Here is a 6,000-nt window from a genome sequence, read left to right on the forward strand (position 1 = left end):
TATTTCAAAGAACAGAGTTCAAATTACCATCTATTAATAATTATATATAATCTACTAATCAGATATAACCTATTAATGATAATCTAATCATTATCAGATAAAGCTCAAATTATCATTTTTTGTGGGTCATGCTTTTGGTGTTTTATCTAAGAAAACTTTGCCTAACTCAAGATCATAAAGATTTACAGTTTTCTTCTAGATATTTTATAAACAAGTCTATGATACACATTGAGTTAATTTTCTTATAGAGTGTAAAGTATATCTCAAGGTTCATTTATCACAATCTTTTATTTTGAAAAAGTTTGAGTCGTAGAAGTTGCAAAAACAGTGTAGGTAGTCTCTGCGTAAACTTTATCGGCCTTACCCAATAATAATATCTTGCATGATATAGTTTATTGTCAAAATCAGTAAACTGACATTGGTACAATACACTCAAGTACAGACCAAGGTTCATTTTCATTTATGAATATCCAATAGTTCACCATTGTTTATTGAAAAGTCTATTTCTCCATTGGATTTCCTTTGCCTTTGTATTGAACTTCAATCAATATGCATATGGGTCTATGTTTACACTCTTGTCTATTGCAAAGCTGTGCTGTCCTATTTACTGTAAGTTTATACTAATTATGCAATCAGGAAATACAAGTCCCCCAGCTTCCTTTTTCGTTTTCAAAATTGTTTTGACTCTTCTCATTCCTTTGTTTTTCCATGTAAATTTTAGAATCAGCATTTCAATTACTAAAACAAAAAACTCATGAAGCTATTTGACTTTATAGATTAATTTGAGAGAACTGATATCTTAACAATATTGAGTCTTTCAGTCTATGAACGTGGTATATATCTCCATTTATGTAATTCACCTTTTATTTCCTTACAGTTTTGTAGTTTTGGGAATACAAGTTAGGCACATATTTTGTAAGACATACGTTTTTGTATTGTTGTAAATGCTACTTTTAAGAAAAATTTCAATTTCTGATTTTGTGAAAATACATTGAAATGTAATTGATTTTTGTATATTGTGGCATATCATCTGCAACTCATTTAACTCAATTATTATTCTAATAGCTTTTTAAAAAAGATTATTTGAGACTTTATACATAGATCATCCTGCCGTCTGTGAAAAGAGATCATATTATTTTCTCCTTGCTTCCAATTAATCTATTTTTTATTTCATTTTCTCACTTATTGCACTGGTGAGGTCCTCTGGTATGATGCTCAATAGAAGCAGTGAAAGCAAACTGTTTTCTTTGTTCCCAAACTTAAGGGAAAAGCACTCAGTCTCTCACTGTTAAGTATGGGTTAGTGTAGGCTTGTCTTTTTTTTCTTAGTAAGGAAGATTGGCCCTGAGTTAACATCCATTGCCAGTCTCCCTCTTTTGTTTTTTGAGGATCCGACCCTGTGAACCCTGGGCCACTGAAGCGGAACATGAGAACTTAACCACTGTGCCACCAGGTGGCACCCAGTGTAGGCTTTTTGTAGAAGCCTTTTATCAAGATGAGGGAGTTCCTTTCTATTACTAGTATGGGATTTTTTTTTTTTTTAATTAATGAAAGTTGATTTTGTCAAAGACTTTTCTACATTTATTGAAAGGCTCATACATGTTTCTTCTTTAATCTTTTGATATGGTGAATTTTATTGATTGATTTTCAAAGATTAAACCAGCTGTACATTCCCAAAATGAATCTCAATTTGTCATGATATATTATCTATTTTATTATTGTTGCATTTGATCTGCTAATATTTTGTCGAGGAACTTTGCATCTCTGCTTATGAGGAATATTGGACTGAAGTTTTGTTTTGTTTTTTCTTCCCTGTAAGGCCTTTGTCTGGTTTTAGAATCTGGTTAATGCTGGCTTCCTCTAATGAGCTGGGAAGTGGTCCCTCCTCCTCCATTCTCTGTAAAAGTTTATGTAATTGTTATTATTTCTTCCTCAAATGTTGGTAGAATTCCCCAGTGAAGCAACCCAAGCACAGAGTTATCGGTTGTTGGAAAGTTTGTTTATGACTCCCTTGGTCATTGCTGTTAATTTTGCTATAGACAGTTATTTTTATAGCAAATAAAAATACAACAAATATGTTTTATATTTACTTTCATCTATGCCATTTCTTGCACTTTTCATTTCTTTGTGTAGTTTGAAATTTCTACCTATTTCCTTCTGCCAGCAATATTTTCTTTAACATTTCTTGTAATATGTCTACTGACAATAATTTCTTTCACTCTTTTGCTAAAGGTAAATTTATTTCTCCTCTTCAAAAATTTGTGTTGTCTTTATTGTATTTGACATGCTGTACAATTCGCTCATTAAATTGTGTGATTCAATGTTTGGTGTATTTAGAGAGTTACGCACTATTACCACAATCTAATTTTAGAATATTTCATCACTCCATCCTCCTTATTCCTTTCCCCTAAGTATTTGCCTATTCTGGTCATTTCATATGAGTGGAATCATACAATATGTGTTTTTATTGACTAGCTTCTTTCACTTAGTATTATGTTTTCAAACTTCATCCATGTTGTAGCATGGATTTTAATCTAGCCACATCAATACTTATGTAAGTATTTACATTCAATGCTAAATACTATTCAATACTATGAATATATCATATTTTATTTATCCATTTTTTATTCAATGGACATTTGGTCTGTTTTCACTTTTTGACTATTATGAGTAATGCTTCGAAGTACAAGTTTTCGTATGGACTTATGTTTTCATTCTCTTGGGTAGATATAGGTAGTAGTGGAATTGCTGGATCATATGGTAACTTTATGTTTAATCTTTTAAGAAAGTGCTAAGCTGCTTTACAAAGTGACTGCACCATTTTACATTCTCATCAACAGTACGTAGGTTCTTATTTTGTCATATCCTTATTTGCACTCATTATCTATCTTTTGATCATAGTCATCTTAGTGAATATGAAGTGGTATCTCATTGTGGTTTTGATTTTCACTTCCTTGATGGCTAATGGTGTTGAGTATCTTTTCATATGCTTATTGCCCATTTACAAATATCATCTTTGGAGAAATGTATTAGTTTGCTAGGGCTGCCATAATAAAATACCACTGACTGGGTGGCTCAAAATAAATTGACTTTCTCGGTTCTGATCCAAGATCAAGGTGGTGACAAACTTGGTTTCTTCTGAGGCCCCTTTCTTTGACTTGCACATGGTTGCCTTACATGGTCTCTTTTCTGTGTGTGTGTGCATCTCTGGTGTCTTTTGCGGGGTCCAAACTTCCTCTTCTCATAAAGACAACCAGTGAGATAGGATTAGGGCTCCCCTAATGGCCTCAAGAGGAATTTTAACTTAATTTCCTCTTCAAAGGCAATTATCTCCAGATATGGTCACATTCTGAGTTTATGGGAGTTAGAGCCTCAACATATCAATTTGGTAGACACAGTTCAGCCGATGACAAATGCCTATTCAGACCCTTTGCCCACATTTGAACTGGAATATTTATCTTTTCATTATTGAGTTGTAAATGTTCTTTATATAATCAAAATGCAAGATCTTTAGCAGATATATAATTTTCAAATATTTTCTCCCATTCTGTCTGTCTCATTTCACTTTCTTCCTCATGTCCTTTGAAACACAAGGATTCTAATTTGATGAAGTCTGATTTATGTTTTTCCTTTGTTGCTTATGCTTTTGGTGTCATATCTAAGAAGGCTTTGCCTAACATAAGGCCATAAAGATTAACTCACATGTTTTCTTCTAAGAGTTTTATATTATTAGCTCTTAGATTTAAGTCTTCCATCCATTTTGAGTTAAACACTTTTGTGATGTACAGAAGGGGTCCAACTTAATTCTTTGTGCATTTGAGTATCCTGTCATCCCAGCACCACTTGTGAAAAAGACTATTACTTTCCCTATCCTTTATTTTTGAAAGATATTTTCACCGGACTTTTGCATTCTGGCTTGATAGTTTTATTTCTTTTAGTACTTTAGAATGTAACTTCACTGTATTCTGGTTTGCTTGGTTTCTGATGAGAAATTTATTGTAGTTATTTGTTTTTTTACACTATACTAACGTGCCTTTATTTTCTGATTGATTTTAATATTTTATCTTCATCTTTGGTTTTCAGAAGTTTGAACATGATATGAATAGCTTTCACCCTCTCTCCTACCACCAATTGATGTTCTCTGAGCTCCATGGCTCTGTGGTTGATGTCTGTCATTAATTGTGGAAAATTCTCAACATAATCTCTCTAAATATTTCTTCTCTCTTGTTCTTTCTCTCTCTTCTCTGTATGGATTTTACTTACATTTATGTAACTCCATTTTGTATTATTCAACTTCTTTTAGATGCTCTGTTTTATTTTATTTACTCTTTTTATTCCTTTGTTTAAGTTTGGATAATTTCTATTGATTTATCTTCATGTTCCCTAATTTTTGTCTGTGAAAGTCTACTGATGAGGCTATTGAAGATATTCTTCATCTCTGTTACCTAGTTTCTTATTCCTAGCATTTCCAATTGATGGTTACTTATAGTTTCTATATATCTTCCGATATTACACATTTGATCATGCATGCTGTACAACATTTCCACTGCAACTTTAACTTATTAATTATAGTTATTTTAAATTCCGTGTCTGATAATTCTGACATTTCTGTTGTATCTGGATTTGGTCCTGTAGATTGCTTTGTGTCTTGATAGTATTTTGTGTTTTTCTTATTTATGTGTATACCTTATAACTTTGTTGAAAGTCAGACATATTTTGTAGGGCAATAGACACTGAGGTAAATAATACTTCTGCCTTACAATGGGCATGCCTTTTCTTTTGCTATGATGCTTGTAGATTTGAGTCAATCTAGTCAAGAGTTGAGATGACTATGCTATTTATTGCTCTGTGGTTACCCTCAGTATACTACAGAATTCAAATTCCTCTATTACCTTGTCTTTATGGTGGCAACTGATTTGCCAGAGGGTTTTCCTCAGTGTGGGCTCCACTCTCAGCGTCATGCCTTCCCTCTGTGTTTGTGTTTCTGAGAAGGTCTCTCTCCATGTAATTGGTTCTCTCCTGTTAGCAGACTGTTCTTACTTGTAACCCAACATTGTTATCCGGGTTGTGGAAGTTGAGTGAGGGATTTTTTTTTTCTTCTGGTTCAGCCTCAGTTTTAGTGTCCTGGATGTCAGGGGTGGAGACTTTTCAGTTATTCTGCCTTTTCCCCAACTGTGGACTTCTTAAGTGCTGACCCTAAGATATACATGCCTTTGTTCCAGGAGATAGGGAAGAAAGATCTCTGTAGGGCTTTGTCTTTCCTACAGTAGTTGCTCTTCACTTTCCCCAGTCCTGCACCATTATGGGAACTGTTTCAATACTTTTACCCTGCCCCTAATCCAGCATCAATGGGGTCCATAGAGAATAGTCCTGTGATTCCTCTTTAGTCAGTGGCTGCAGAGATTGTTCATGCTAAATCTTGCTGAGCCTTTAGTAATTCAATAATAACAAAGTTTAGCTTAATTCTTCTTATTGCTCATATGGCTCCCAGTGTTTGGCAACTGTGCCAGATAAGCAAGTTTTCACATCCTATCTCTCTTTGGACACTCTTGTCTTTTCTTTGAGTTAGTTGGGTAAACTTATAACCTCAGCCCTGTGACTGGTTTGAAAAAAGTTTCAACTTTTTAGATTATATTTTTTTTTGTTTGCTTGCTTGTTTTTTGTGAGGATGAGGCATGTCCCTTCTTCTATATTTTGACTCCAGTGGAAGGTGGAAGTTTAAGTAATGTGTTTTAAATCAAGTTTGGTATATTTGCATGGGAGTAGTTGATTAATAGTCTGGAAAGGTAGATTGGGACTAGGTTGTAGAGAAACTTAACAAATACCTTAAAAGATTGAGGTTGAATATTAACAGTAAAGATCCCATAAGGGAAATAGTCAAAGAAAAGGCTAAGAAGGAGGAGAAGTAGGACGCTTCAGTATCAAGAAACAAGGAAGGGAATGCTACATGCCACAGAGAAATACGGGAAAAATGAGTAGTGAGAAGAGAGTACCTAGTAAA

Source organism: Equus quagga, chromosome 13 (genome assembly GCF_021613505.1).
Source record: "Equus quagga isolate Etosha38 chromosome 13, UCLA_HA_Equagga_1.0, whole genome shotgun sequence".
Lineage (NCBI taxonomy): Eukaryota > Metazoa > Chordata > Mammalia > Perissodactyla > Equidae > Equus > Equus quagga.